Source organism: Pseudopipra pipra, chromosome 2 (genome assembly GCF_036250125.1).
Source record: "Pseudopipra pipra isolate bDixPip1 chromosome 2, bDixPip1.hap1, whole genome shotgun sequence".
Lineage (NCBI taxonomy): Eukaryota > Metazoa > Chordata > Aves > Passeriformes > Pipridae > Pseudopipra > Pseudopipra pipra.
Window position 1 is genome coordinate 26379342 of NC_087550.1, and position 15573 is coordinate 26394914.

Sequence of the window (15573 nt, forward strand, 5' to 3'; positions counted from 1 at the left end):
TGGGGCAACCTTGAGCCTCTCTAAGCGAGGAGCTAAAACTCTAACTGCTGCCATGACTAGACTTGCCATCAAAAGGGGTCTGCTGTTAATTAATAGATAACCTGAATTTAAACAGTCACACATAAAATGTGCAGCACCAGTGGGAACCTCTCACTAGCCCTTCAACTACTGCTGAACACTTGAAACCATCAGCTACAATTACAAGCATGAACATTTTCATGGTTTGGATTGTTCTGTGCTCTCTGCCCTGAAATTCCCAAGCTGGTTTTCAGTTCCTCTTCCCCACCAAGACCAAAAGGTCTTGCTGGTAAAATATCCTCTTTCCACACTTTAAAATGTCTGCAGTAGAAAATGTACATGCTTCTGACTTTCCCTCCAGGTGTCTTGCGATTTAATTAATCCCAAGTCACATTTGAATATCTTACAAGACAGAGGCATAACACTCATCCACTCACATAGGAAAAGGCATGAGGATAATTGCTTCTGTGCCTCTTAGTATGGGGAGAATGTCTGTCAGATGGAGAGTCATTTCCTTACAGATTTCTGATGAATTACTCTTTCCATTTAAATCCTATAAAATAGTTATGTAAGTTGATCTGCTCTTGAGAATTTTGGCCCCTGAATTATTGCTGGATCAAATACTTATTGGTGGACAGTGTTCAGTCTATTGCAGGCTGCCTGGCTCTGCAACTGAAAGAGGGCAGGTTTAGATTGGGTTTTAGGAAGAAATTCATCACTGTGAGGGTGGTGATGCACAGGCACAGGTTGCCCAGAGAAGCTGTGGATGCTCTGTCTCTGGAAGTGTTCAAGGCCAGGTTGGATGGGACTTTGAGCAGCCTGGTCTAGGAGAAGGTGTCCCTGCCCATGGCAGAGGGGTTGGAACAAGATGACCCAAAGCATTTTGTGAATGTCATGGTGAGATGGACTGGTAAAGATCTCCCATGGGCTGGCCCTCACCTGCCTGGATTAGGCTGTTCTTCAGACCAAAAGTGATAGGAAATGCTTTGCCAGAATGCAGCCATTCTGAAATCCTACCAGAAGCAGATAGGAGCAAGGATGTACCTGATTTATGAAGTGACTTCATCTACTGTAGATGGTTCCCTGTGACGAATCAGTAGCTACATGCTCATGGCCACCAGGTCCCCTGCTCCTTGCCAGACCTGGAGTAATTTTTCCTGGTTTGGAGTTGAATATTCATCTGCCAAGCAGCTCTAATGGTTAACACCAAATCTGTATCTAAATCAGATGCCAAGTTCAAACACAAGGACAAGTCGATCACCAGGGACACAGCTGCTGAACAGGTAGAATAAGTAAAAGATGCAAACCAGAACAGTAGGGAAACACACTCAGACTTTGACCCTTGAGATGTTTATAACCCAGACTATTTTCAGTGAGATGTCGAACATAATTTGAAGATTAACAAATAGTCTTGCAATGAAACAAGCAGGAGAAAAACCAGCAGGTAAAAACATGTGTGAGGTGCCTCTGAGCCTGGTCACTCCAAGGATTGTTTAAAAAGGATTACATAAGTCTGACAAACCCCTTCAGTTCCCATGTGATGAGGAACTGCAATACCAGACAAACTAAAAATACAACCTGATTTCTGGTGCACATAAGACTAAATCCCATTGCTGCACCTCCACTTGACCTGCAGGATGTCCCAGTCTGTCACTGCTTCTGATGGGTTTTTCTTGTAAGTAACGAACCACACAGAAGTCCCTGCTGGGAAAAGTTAGATATTGACAGCGGTCACCACAACCTTGAAAGCTTAATAAGTAACTCTTTCTGTATATCCGACACAAAGAGAATATCTTTGAGTAGACCAAATTGAAAATACCATGTCTCATCTCGCCTGTGCTCACAGCACTCTTCCCTAGCGCTGTGTGAATGGCAAGTTCCAGGAAAAACACTCTCAAGCTGAAGGTGAGGCTGTAAGTACATGTGCCTGTGTATGTATACACATTTATCTATACACACCATTAAAGTACTTGTACCAAAAAAAATACATAACTTATCTCTAAGATGTTCTCCTCTGCACAAGAGGTGAGGTGTGGAATTCAGTGCCCTTAGATGAGGTTATCTCCTGTATTTATGTACAGCTAAGTTAACTCAAGGCTTACCTGGTTTTAGTACAAAGCTGTCAGGCCTAATGCTCCAGCTTTGTGCCTGTGACTTAATAGCACTGGAATCTATGTGTCATCTTGGGTCTAGGAGATTTCACTGGGATTTGATGATAAGGTTCATGGGGTTTCTGGTACTTGCTGGTGGAAGGGGTAAATCTATTCTGCATGGAAATATGCACATTTTAATTTCTTATCCTCATTGCTTGATGAATAAGCAACCTTGGAAAGTGGTCAGAGCATTTCTGTTTGGTGCCACTCACTACCTGCAAAGTCTGAAGTTGGAGGTGAGGAGCAGAAGTGAGTCTGCAATCGTGTTCTTGGCACTGTAGCACAGACTCACAGCCTGGGTACTAGAGCAGCAGCAGGAAGCAAGTGTGTCCAATTTCTTTACAGGATGTGATTTCCATGCCTATCAGATAGTGGAAACTGGAATAAATAGAATTAATGATCTCTTGGGGCCATTACAGACAGTGTCAGTGGTAGTTCTTAGGCAGAACGGCCATACTTTCCCACTCTAAGTGCCCTTAAGGAAGTCAACAAGCGTGCAAAGAAGGGAAATCCTGCTGCTATTTCCCACTTTCTCCAGCCATCTACATCAAATGCTTACAAATGAACGAAGGATGAGATTGAAAGCAAAGGTGAGAAGAAAAGTTCAGCACTCCCATTGGACAGAGGATGCTCCAGAAAAATCACTGCTGAGGCTGGTGCCACTCCTGGAAGACTGAACAATATTCAGAGTCATTGTAAAGGGACCCAGAAATCTGACAATTAACTAGAGAGGAGCAAGGTGCAGAGCAGGACCCTGTAATAGCTGGATATGCCTGTTTATGGGAATATGTGCTGCTGTCCTCCAAGTTACATCATCTTCAAAGGGATATATTAACACTATAGGATGACAAACCCCACAAGGCTACTGTCACTTCAGTGTCTTGTTTCCCTGATTCTCCATTTTCAGCCTCCAAACACAGGACAGTTTAGGGGAGTGGTACATGCTGAAGTCACCCCTTTTCCTTGCTGAGGAGTAGTGATGGAGTTGGGAGGACCCAGACCTGAGAGCCCAGCAGCACTGCCAGGTCCTAGAATTATATAGGGGGAAGATAGGGAATGGTCCCCCTAGGAGGAGAGATACATAGATTAACTGTTGCCCAGAAAAAATAGATAAAGACTCCAGAGGAAGCATTATTCACTTTCTTATGTGATTTCACTGGATGTCTCTTGAGTTATTGGGCAGCATCTTTGCAACCACCAGGAAGGGCTTCTTCCACAAGACACTCCACACACAGTGGAACTAATCACTGTGGGATATTGTGAGGGTAGAAACCATGAATGTGTTCCAAGTCACTTGAAAAAAAATCAGCAGATGGAGTTTGTTGATAGACAAGAGGCAACTTCTGATAAAGCAGCTGGCTATTTAGGAATGTCTCCTTCCCTGTGGCCCTGGTTTTTCCCTCCCTCCTAAGCTTCTACCACTGATTGGACTGGCAGCTGCCCCCAGTGGTTTCTTGCTCTCACACAATACTTTTTAAAGATTTAAGTTTAAAATGAGGAGATGCAAGGTTCTGTCCTTTCCAGTTTTGTCTTTTTGGGAGCTAGTCAGATCCTTGGTGAGGTGGCTTTGAGCACTGGACTGCTCCCGGGACTGTGGATCATGACCTACAACAAGGTCTGGTTTTCTCTGCCAGTTACAGAGCCTTTTTAACTCTGACACCACTGTGCCCTTCTCCTCAAGGGCCAAGATGTGTATCTCAACCTACAAATTCCAGCCCTGATTCTGGAAGGACTCACTACTGAGATGACAGCTACCTATTAAAGATCCAGTTTTCATAGTAGAAAAGGAACCATAAAAAAAATGAAAATTTTAATTAATGCTACTGATGGCTTATGGAAGAAAAGCAGTAAGAAACACCTTTGGTGTGCGACTGATATTAAAGTAATCTTAAAATTACTTTTCCTCCTTTTAAAGTAAAAAATAATTAACTCTGAAGTGCTGGCAATATAATACCAGCTCTGAGAGGTAGTGCATATATTTAGTACTTTAGTTGTCTGGTTCTGAGGGATGCCAGGGGACAGGGTTTGTAAAAAGAATATTATCTCTACATCAAAGAGGTATTATTTTTCGTTTTAAAGGAGTTCACAGTCACAGAACAGTCAAGCTCTTCATAAGTAATTATTAGCAGCAAGGATAGCAACTGAGCAAAACAAATCTTTGAAAATGGACACTTTTATTTCTCTAGATGTTTAGGAAAAAATTCTAGGGAGTTGCATTTGCTGAGGTGAATCCCAAATTCTGGTCCTGGTGTCAAAGGCTCCTGGTGAGAATATTGAGGAAACGGGAGTATTTACCCTGAAGAAAAGTCATTAAAAGCATAATCTCACTGTGCTTTGGTTATGTTTTGTCAGTCACCTCCAGACTTCAAGGCTCAATATAGTCCAAGATAAAACTTCTTAGACTTCATTGCCTTGAGGAGGCTCACTGGATCTCTTGTACAATTGATTATTCCAAACCAGGTGAAAATGAAGTTTAACCGTGTGACTACCCAGCAGAGGCATGCTGCATACCATGCTGCACACCATCCTGCATACTGTGCTGTACACCATCCCAGAGCAAAGACGTGGTGAGATGCCTAGTTCTGCTCAGTAGGATGGGATGAAAACAGTTTTCAGCCTCCTCTCTGTGGTGACAAAGCCACATCTTCCCAAATCACAGTGAACAGAAATGGGGCTGGGCTTGACAAACAGAAGTCACACGGGGGAAGGAAAAGCACAGCTCAATAAATGCCATTTACAAAATCACAAACTAATTGAAGTCAGGAAGGTGCTTCAGAGGCTATCCAGCCCAAACCCCCACTAAAAGCAGGCCCAATTAAAGCAGGTTATTCAGGGCTTTGTCCAGCAGAATTCTGAATAACTCCAAGAAGTGAGATTTGATAACTTCTCTGGACACCATCTCAATCTTTGATGACCCTTATGATAAAGAAGCTTTTCCCATACCACATCTGAATTGCTCACCTCCCACCTTACACCTGTAGTCTCTGCTACAGTACCTCTCTGAGAAAAGTCTGGCTCTGTCTCTGCTGTGCCTTCTAATTGCAGATAGCAATAAGATCTCCCCATACCTTCTCCTGTTACATCTGAACAAATCCAGTTCTCCCGGCTTCTCCCTGTATGCTACATACTCCTGTTCCCTAACTATCTTGGTGACCTGCTGCTGAACATCTTTCCTCACTGGGTAACCCAAAATGGAGGAGATACTCCAGATATGTTGTTAGGATGGGTCAAACAAACTGATTCTGCAATTGGAAATTCCAAACCTAGTGTTAGCAATGTGCCCCCACTCTTGGGTAAGAAGTTTCCGTCTCTTGCTGGCCATACATGTCCATAACCAGACTGGGGGTTTTGCACAGAGTATGGCAGGGATTCTGTAAGAAAAAAATAGAGTTTTGACAGATAATTAGAAATAAAAACAGGTGTAGGCATCAGATCAGCCATGAGTCCAAACTGTCACAGGTCCAGGTTCTGAATATCTGTAGAAACGCAAGCGTTTTGCACACCACAGCAAAGGCGGCAGCTGGGCGCGCAATTCGGATGCATCCTGACGTGAGCAGTCGTACCGATGTGGGAGCACAGCCCGCTCCCATTCTGTGGGATGACCACAGAGGCAGCAGATCACTGGGTGAGAGGAGAAGCAGGTATGGGACCGTGCAACTGCACTTGATGCAAAAGGGGGTTGTCGAGGTAAAGCTACTGTAGCAATAACATCAAATAAGAGCTGCAAGACTATAGATGCACGACCTTTGATGCTCCACAGCTCTTGTAGGTGGAAGAGAAAGACATGGGGATGGATGCCAAGAGCCCCTCGGGATCCTTTTTCTCCAGGCTAGTCTTTTTCTCGGCAATGATGAAAGTTCAGCAGATCCCTTCTCTGATACAAAGTGGGTGGGCTGGCAGGGGATGAGCCAGTGATGAGCCAGTGTGGTGGGTTTTAAGAAGCGTTGGCTGAGCACATCAGCTTGGACGAAGAAAGAAGTGCTGAAGGAAAAGTGAGGGACCACAGAGCCCTCCCACCCAGCCCACCATGCTGCCCTGCTGCTGCTGTTGGCAGGCAGTGGGATTATGTCTTTGTGTAGTTGAAACAGCTTGGTAAATATTGTTAAACAGCTTAAAATTCTCAAGGTGAATTGGAACAAAGAACAGGCTTTCAGTACTTTTATTATTTATATTTTCAACTGATGCTTTTTTTCCCCTCTATTAATCAGGCTGTGACTTGTGGTGTACTTCTGTGATAAATCACTCACCTTAATTATTGTGCCATTTAGAAATAAGCAAGGGGCTGGCAGCGAGAGAAGGTTTTGCTATATTATGCACATATATATGTATTCGATTTTATTCTAATGGACTGTTCCAGGCACGTGAAAGATCCAAGACACCGAGAGGCAGACACCAACATAGAAAATGTGTTTTAACAGCAAAACCTGTTGTTAAAGCCAAGTTTCTATGTCTCGAAGACTGAATTATCAGAAGCAATTTCCATCCCATTGCTCATGACATGTGGATGTAGGATGCTTCTCTTCATAGCCATCTCTCATCCTCCCATATTCACTCACTCAGAGTTATAGCTCTGCCATTTTACCATGTCAGAAATCCTCCTGAGAAGCTATTTGCAATGCATATCAGCGTTTTTTAATTTAACGTTTGTTTTCAGGAGCAAATAGGCAATTGCCTCAAAAGGGGAGAATGAATGAACCTCACAAAACTCACGCTGGCCTCACATAACTCATTAACATTAGAAGACTCCCCGCATGGTGCTGCCAGGGTTGTTAAAACGTCACCTGTTATTTATGCTACTGCAGCCAAACATTTCATTTATGACTGTAAATGAGCAGCAAGCTTGATGAACAAATGGAGACGCTGAGTCCCCCGTGCCTGTCGCTGCCCTTGGGCGCTGCACTGCCCGCTGCAACCCAGCACAGGGACACCTGGGATCTCTCACACTACTGCCGCAGTCTCATGTCTCATAAAGCTCATTGGTAATTGAAAAGTGCTTACTCCTCTTTAACTCAAGCACTTAGTGCTGCCTGGGTGGTTTTCCTAGGGAGAAACAGCCAACGACCCCACTGGTAATGAAGAACTGAAGTTCAAACTTAAAGCAGCAATTCACCCCAGGTCATGCATGGAAAATGCCTCTGCCTGTCCGGAGCTGTTGTGTTTCTTCAGTGCACAGGGTTTTTTTCCTGACACTCCTGAAGCTAAGCTGCCAACAGGGTATAAACCAAAAGGGATTCACTTAGATACCTAAGAATTGTTAAACACTTCATTGGGGTGTCCAGGCTTCCTTGCCCTGCAAGCCATGTACCAACTCCCCCAGACAGTGAGAAGTCCCATGCTGCCCTGCACTGAACTGCTGAGAACATCTCTGGGTGCTGTTCCCTGGTGAGAAATGACCCATCTGTGTACCCTGCCTCATCTCCCAGCCCTCCACTGGCACTTCCAGGCTGGAAGATGGATGTTGAGTCCCCAGCTCCTCAGGACTGTTGGACCTGGCAGCCCAACATGGTAACTGAAGCTTGGCTGAATGGTGAAGTCCCAACAAAGGAGCTGTATGCTACAGGTTTGGAGTCAGCACTATTGAAACAATCTTACACTTGCTGGGGATTATATATATATTTTCTTTTAAAATATGTAAAAACAAATCACTTGGAGAGCCAGAAACTGTTGATTCCCTTTGTGGAAGTGCAAACTCCACTGTGTGCAGGCAGACCACTTCTGAGCCTGCAACAGTCTATTTGGTGCTTTTCAAGGACAATTTCCAGAGGTCAGCTATAGGCAAATAATTGTTACAAGGGAAAATTTTGGCATAAAAATAAGAACGTTGTGTTTGAAAAAACCTCATTATATTCCTCCCAAAATTCACAACCTATTGTTCTATGAGAGGCTTTCTGGTCTCAAATCCATCTTAGTAAAGACGAAAAGTGAAAGTGACAAGCAATAATGATTATTCCAACCCTTATTATATGTAACAAATGAGAATAACAGAGAGTCTGGTGCTGTGCAAACAAGTCAGCAGCTAGGAAAGAGACAGCTGATGGAAGAAGATAAAACATTAATGAAAAAATCCTGGGTTTAAAGATTAAGGGCAAGAAGGCATTATTTAAGTACACTAAGACCTAACAAAATCCTTGCAATCATACAGAAGAATAGGATTCAAAGGGACCTCTTCAATCATCAAATCCTCATGCTATCTGTAGTGCCATACCAAACAATCAATCCTCTTCATGGAAAAAGTGATATTAATCCTAAAATAGTTCTTTTTGTCCCTAGATCCCAGGGGATGGAGGAGAGTGTAGAAACCATTTTAGAACCTGATATTTTGCTTGGTTATAACCTTTTGGTGATTTCATACTTAAATTGGTTTGTCAGCATTTCACACCCATTCTCTCTGATAAAAATGCCACTCATCAAGTTCAGTAATGTCTCTTCCCTTTGTTAGTCCCTATAGCTCAAGTGTTAAAGGTGGCAGAGTTGTCAATTGTGGTAACACAAAAAGAAAAAATATTCATTGAATATTTATGGTTTTTATTTGGAAAGAAATGGGACATGCTTATTTCACAGCAAGGAAGAAATACTTTCTATCTCAGCAGCAGCAGTGGAGGATGTCAAATAGCAAAAATTACAGCAACATACACTAGCAATACCAGAAAATTTGTGACCAAGAATATTGAAAGACCTGTCTGAGGAGCTTCCTGAAACACTGAGAGTGATTTGTAGAACATATTGAAAGATAAGAGAAGCTACATAGAACCAGAAAAGTGACTGTTGGTTAAACAACGTGAACCAGGGTTGTTCCCAGAAGTGGTTACATACTGGGCACCACTCCTTTGCATGTAGAGAAGACTTGGTTGTAAGTCTCTCTAGTCTCCCCTGCAGGCAGACTGAGCACCTCTGCAGCTGGTACAGCATGCCTAGTATCATGCTGATCACATGCTAGTCAGCAGTTTGCCAGTCCCTTCAAATTCTGAATTCTGAGTCCATACTTAAAAAAGGTGATCCAGTGGCCTGGATTTCCCAAGCCCAAATAGTATGACACTATCCCAGGAATAATTATTGCTAAGCAGATATGGGAAGTGAATAAAGCATTAATGAATGGGAGCATAGTCAATGCCAGCAAATGCTAAAACCTATTTTCTTAAAAGCAGTCAATGAAAGCTCTTATAAAAATGAGATTTCTTATTTATCTGATTAAAGTTATCTTTATAGGTCTCTGAAAATTAGAGATGTCTATTTGACAGTTGCATGTGTCCTTCTCATTTAAAAACAAAAAAAAAAGGCAATAAAAAATCAGTGTAGCCAGTACTACAATGGTGAGATTAAAGATTGACTCACAGATGTCCAAGTAGTTGTCAAGAAAAAGAGCTCAATCAGTAGTTTTCATGACAGCCTCAAGTTCAGTCCAGAGAAGATTAAGAACTGACTTTGGTTGTGACCTATAAATACATACAAGGGCAACAATTTCTGGCAGTAGGTAGCTCTGTCATCTAGCTAAGATAGATTTGTAAAATAGTGTAGCTAAGGCCAATGCTATACAAGTTCCGGATAGGAAGAAGAAATTACTTAGAACAGGGAGCAGCTGACTATTAGACCAGCTCATTAGGCAAGTAGTGGCTTTATACCTGTTTGAAACCTTGGACTGCTATTTACCCAGACAAACTCTGCGCAGGCAGCCCCCGTGAGTGCTGGTTGCCAGCACTAGGCAGCAAGTCCGACTCAGGGCAAGTCCGTGTGCCTTGCCATTTCAGATGGAGGTGTGGGTGTGTTTCCATCTGAAGTACTTCAGTTTAGTTCCACAGAGCACAGTAGTAGTGTCAGCTCACACCACAGGACATGCATGGTTACAAGCTCCCCAGCTGGAGAGCCCTTCCATTCCCAGAGGAGCGCAGAGTACCCCCCAGAAAGAGCATCACACCCCAAGTCAGTGTCTCAGAGTGCCCATTACTGCATCTAGGCTTTGCCTGTATCTTTTTCTTAGTGGTGTGTAGGGCAGCAAACGAACCCAGAGCAGATATAACATCACACATCCGTGATACCTCTTGCAACAGCAATCATCTGATTGTTGCCTGCGTGCACTGTTTCCAAAGAGCTGCCTGGGCTGTTTTCAAGTGGCTGCTTGCAAACACTGCAGACAGACACTCAAATTTCACTATTCCCTGTTACGTGGGAATCACTCAGCTATATATTTTAGGTGATATCACATTACTTCTGGCACTGCAATGTCTGTGAATTTAGTTACCTTGGGAAGGGAGCACACTCCATAACCACCTCCCTAAGCATCTGATCTCAGCAAAAGACTAATACTGGGGCAACCTGAAAAGCACAAAATGATGGGTCAAGGATTAATTAACTAAGACAGACTTGGTTGACTAGCAATGCTCACAGGACTCCCAAATGAGAACAAATGGTTTTCTTGTAGGAATATCATCTTTGCCCTGACAAAGACATCAATGCCACCTGGGATCTCCCTGAGCCACATGGTTGCTGCTCAGTGGATAAACAGATCTCTGCTTTTAAAACAAAAAGATAAGAAAAGACAAATTTGAGGTAGTTACGGTAATGGTATCTCAGGTGCTTTTCCACAGGCAAGACGTGAAGGAACATCAGAGCAGACCTGTGCAGTGAAACAGTTGGTGTTTGGGGTGGGGAGACTGGTTCAGACTAGATGGAGTTTAGATCCATGGACTGAATCAGCATTAGCAGCTGGAGTATGTTAGGAGTGTTTCTGGGTCAGGTCTGACTTCCAATTCACAATTCACATGAAAGGAATTTGCTTGTATGTTCCAAGGCTGCTCTGCTCTGAAAGCCAAAGTAGGAGATGAGGACCAACCAGGAAAGTCTCATCAAAAGCACTTATGTAATCCAAACTAAAATGCTGATGCTGAGACACCTGCAGATGCTCACACTGGAGATGGATATTGGCACATCTTTTACTTATGAAGAAGCTGCTTAACAGGAAAAGCTTTTTTTCCTTGAAGTCATCACAATCAGTCATCCGACCTAATAAGGGATGATTCTCACATCTGTTATTGAAGTAATGGGACTCCTGTTTCTAAGGTCACCATGGCTGATGACCAGGTGATTGTCCTTCCACACAGGAAGGACAATTTTGATTATTCTCTTTTTTCCCCTTGCTTAAGTGGGTACCTAGAACAAAATGCATATATGTAGCACATGGTATCTTCATGTGTCATTGGAAGAAAATATAAATGCCATGAGTACATTCTGTCTTGTATAGCTGACCCTCTCCAAAAATGCTGAATCTCAGCATACACAGAAGTGACTGCTTTTAACGCAAAATTGGTGTTGAGCATACTCTTCAGAATTTGATCCAAAGCCTGAGGAATTCTACAGAAACTTCTTTTGTCTATGACACGGCTCTGAACAGACTCACAGAGCTGTTACCCACAATGTGAAGCAGACTGGCTGAGATGTGATAGTAGGTTTTTCTAAAATGTCCAAAAAACAAAGGCATTCAAAGAGAGAGACAGACAGCATGCAGGAGAGCTCTACCTACCTGTCCTACATATTTCAGTGAAACAAATCAAAACATCTGTCAAGACATGCGAGGTTGAATCTACAAAGTTCTAAGCATTCTTTGAAGTGATGAAGCTCTTACATCTCTTTGACCTCTTTGAGAACCAAGAAGAGCAAGTGTCAAACCCCAAGGTTTATTGAGGCAGAAAATATTTTTCTTCTACACTTTTTCCTCTAGATATCAATGGTTTTGTTGTGCTTTCCTCTATTCTGGTTTTCTAAGCAGTGTGCTGCAAGGGGAAGGTGAATGACTGAAGCATGCATGCCCAGATATTTTTGGTTGGCTTATGACATGTAATGGCAGGAGTTTGTATTTATCTTCAGTTTCATTTCAATTCTTGTTCTTTATCTGTCCATCTCTTCTAATATTCACAAAACAAATGACATTGTCATAGCCATTGATATATTGGGTAAGTGATGGTTACTGATGATCAAAGGACGCCACACTTCTCCTCACATGTATGAAAAGACATTTTAATTATTAAGAAGCAGCACTGAAAAATCTACACCCCAATTAAGGTGCAAACAATGTGGCTCGCATAGGGCAGGGAAATGGTTACAAGTCCCCTCTGCAGAGATTGCTTGAGAAGTGGCAGCAATGGGCACTGTAACAGTAAAAGAGGGAGAAAACGTCACAAATATGAATGGGTTGGGAATAAGTGATAGCATCACCACCCATCTGTCTGAGTTTGTATGTGGCTGTAGGGGTGGCAGTAGTAAAAACCTCCTAGATTTTTGCTGCCTGTGAGCATGGATTGCTACTAACCATCTGTAGGCATGCCAGGTAGCATGACTATGTCCCCTTCCTGTAGCTGGCTCCTCACATGCTGTGGGGTACAAAGCAATGGTCTCTCTTCTCACTAGAAGGTTTTTTCCTTCCCTATCATCAGCTAGCACCTTTGTGGGCCTTCTTGTCCAGTGGGTCAGTCACAAGTGAGCATCTGCCCCTCCATCTTTTTCTAATATCAGCTAAAAATATCACTGGTTTTCCTTTTCTGCAGTCTCTTAACACCCTTTATTTGTACACTACTATTTATTATTTAAAGCAGTGCCTATATTATTTAACTCACTGAGCCTTTTTGGGATACAGTTTCCATGAAAGAGGCTGTGCAGCATCACTCTGTTGAACTATGAATTAACAACACCAAGGGTGCCTCCCTTCTCTGTTGGAACAAATGCCACCCATAGTTATTCTCAAGCATTTTTGCAGTCCATAACTATATACAAGCATGCATAACATGCATACATTTGTGTCTGTATATTTTCGTGTATCTATGCTATGTGTCAGGAGGATGCAACAAGCTGCCAGATACTCTGTAAAGCCTTTGATCAGCTGCAGCTTTCTGCACCCTGTGCTGTTCATCCTGCATCCTTGGCTACTCCACCACCACACCAGACTGTTTTCCAAAGAGCTTTTGTCTGTGGTGCTGCGTCTCAGATCCCAGGACAGGGCTTTTCTCCTCTCCACATCTAAACTGACCACTTTCTCCTGCAGACTAAGCTACAGGTTTGTGGTAGCAAAAGTGCCCAAAGGATGAAACAAACTGGCTAAACAGTTCATGAACACCAATTCTCTTCTTCAGGCCCAAAACCATTTGGTTTTAATTATATTATTTTTACATATAAAAATGCCAACATTTCTAATTTTGGGTAAGACTGACTCTATTATTTCTACATGCCTACTATTCTTTCTGCTGATCCACCACAGGACACATTCCAGCTGAATTTTCAGTCTCAGGGATCACGGGCTGTTGTGTGAGTTATTTAGTTTTTGCCTGTGATTTGCTAGTCTTTCTCTGACTTCTCCCCACACAACTCCTCTTCCTCTCATTCAGCCATAGGTTCGCAGCGCCTTGGGCTATGTGTGCTCTGTGGATCTGTTTTAGTTCCCTGTCAATTATTCCTCCCCGTTTACAGTAACAGCTCATATCACATTTTATTACTGTAGCTCATGTGCCTTTCACATCATTGCTTTTGAAACACTGAATTTATTCTGAAATGCGTCTGGTTTCTAGTCTAGCTTCTCACTGTTTCCTAATCCTAGGGGGATTTTGTTGTTGGTTTTGCATCTTTTCTGCCGGCTGTGGCTGTGTCTGCATTTCAGGATTATTGCTCAAGTTTCTGTGAGAAACTTGGAGATGTTTTTCCTTCTCTTCTCTGACTTCCAAGCCCTTCTGTCCCCACCTGCTCTCCCTTCTGAGCCTCAAGCACTGTGCTCCCTTGCTGGCCATTGTGTCGAACACAAAGATGAAATGACCGGGGCGTGTGAAAGCACTTGCCTACGCTTCAATATTATCTTCTCCTGCAGGATATCACAGTTAACCCTGGATCTCCGCTTCCCTTTACAATCACCTTATTTTCATTTTGAGAGAACTCAGAGCTTGCAGCAGCATGGGATTAGTGTTTCAGCTGCTGCTGTGTGCAGGCAGAGAGCCAGCTTCCTCTCCCACCACGTCACCCAAGTGTCTCGCACTTGGCCACCTGTATGACCACCTGTATCCCTGCATGACTAAGGGCAGCTCAGAGCTGTTCATCCCTCTTACCATTCCTCCACATCAGTATCCCCATCTGTCAGGGCCTGATTACACCTGTGAAGCTGAATTTTCCAGAGAGCAAACAGGATCATTTTAGAGGAGCTCCTGCTACCCCCTTCCCAGAAAGAGGGAGGCTCATGATTCTGCTACGCACTTTTTAAAAACCCACTGTAGCTGATCTGGAGTGGGGAATGGGAGCAATGTACTCTGTTTATAATGTGAACAGCATTTAAGACTTCCCCAGATGCTTATACTTTTGCCAGCTCCAAATGATAAAAAAGCATGCGTCAGGTCTCTAAACACAAGATTGTCTTTAAAATTCATTACAGTTAAGAATATGAACTTTGAATGTTTATTCATTCTTCCCATTCTGGGCCTGGAAGTTTATTTGATAGAACCTGCCTTTTCTTTGAGAAAGGAAGCTTTTACCTCAGATGCTGGAGCATGGGCTGCACAAAGCATGGGCTGCACTATTCCAGGGTTTAGGGTTTAGGGTTTTGGGAAAAGGAGGGAGAAAAAAAGGTAGGCCTGGATGGAAGAAGTAGGAGAAACCACTGGAGAGACTGATGCTCAGAAGAGACAATGGCTACTTCTGCCTCCAAGACTTGGTATTCTCCACCAATTCCAAAGACTCGGGCTCTTCTTTCATCAGCACCATGTAACTTGTCTGTCCATGGTTTAGACAAAGCAGGATGAAAAAAAATATTATGACTTTGCTACCACTAAGAGTCTATTGTCCTTGGTGACATGGTCTTCCCTACCTCTAGAGCCCCCTCCATCTTATCTGCTGGCGGAAGTCTCTCTGGAAAAGGATTTTAAGGTGATCAGGTCACAAGGTGCATCCATTAGATGGGGGAGACTGCCAGGCCCACCTTTTTTTCCTGTGAGTGGCAAAAACAACTAGGAGAAATTTGGAGAGCACCCAAAATGTGTATCTAACTCTTGCAAGACAAGAGAAGATCCCAGGAAAGTGAGGGTTCCACTGAGTGGGACCACAAGCCGGAAGACTGAGAAAGAAAGATGTTTCAAAACCTCAGTCAGTACAGGAAAGACATGCAGATTATTTTGGTTTATTGTGGTTGTATGAAGACTGAAACACTTAACTATTTTCTACCAAATAGCATAATACCTTTAGAAAGCCTTTCCTAATATCAGGTAGGAAGCAATAAGCCAAAATCACAAAACAAATCTATGAAGCTACGATTTCAATATGAAGACACAGAAAACTTAAATATAGGCTGCTACTCATTGTAGCGCCAGTAAATGTAAGCTGGGTAACCAGCTGAATAATCACAACTGCTGCTGATTACTTATGAGCATTCCTGAAAGCAAAA

At 43.0% G+C, this 15573-nt stretch overlaps 1 protein-coding gene across 8 annotated transcripts in view; it reads left to right on the top strand.

The window, feature by feature from the left end:
- GTF2E1 (general transcription factor IIE subunit 1) overlaps positions 1-15573 on the top strand; it is an 89032-nt gene that overhangs the window by 60724 nt on the left and 12735 nt on the right. The window lies entirely within an intron of this gene.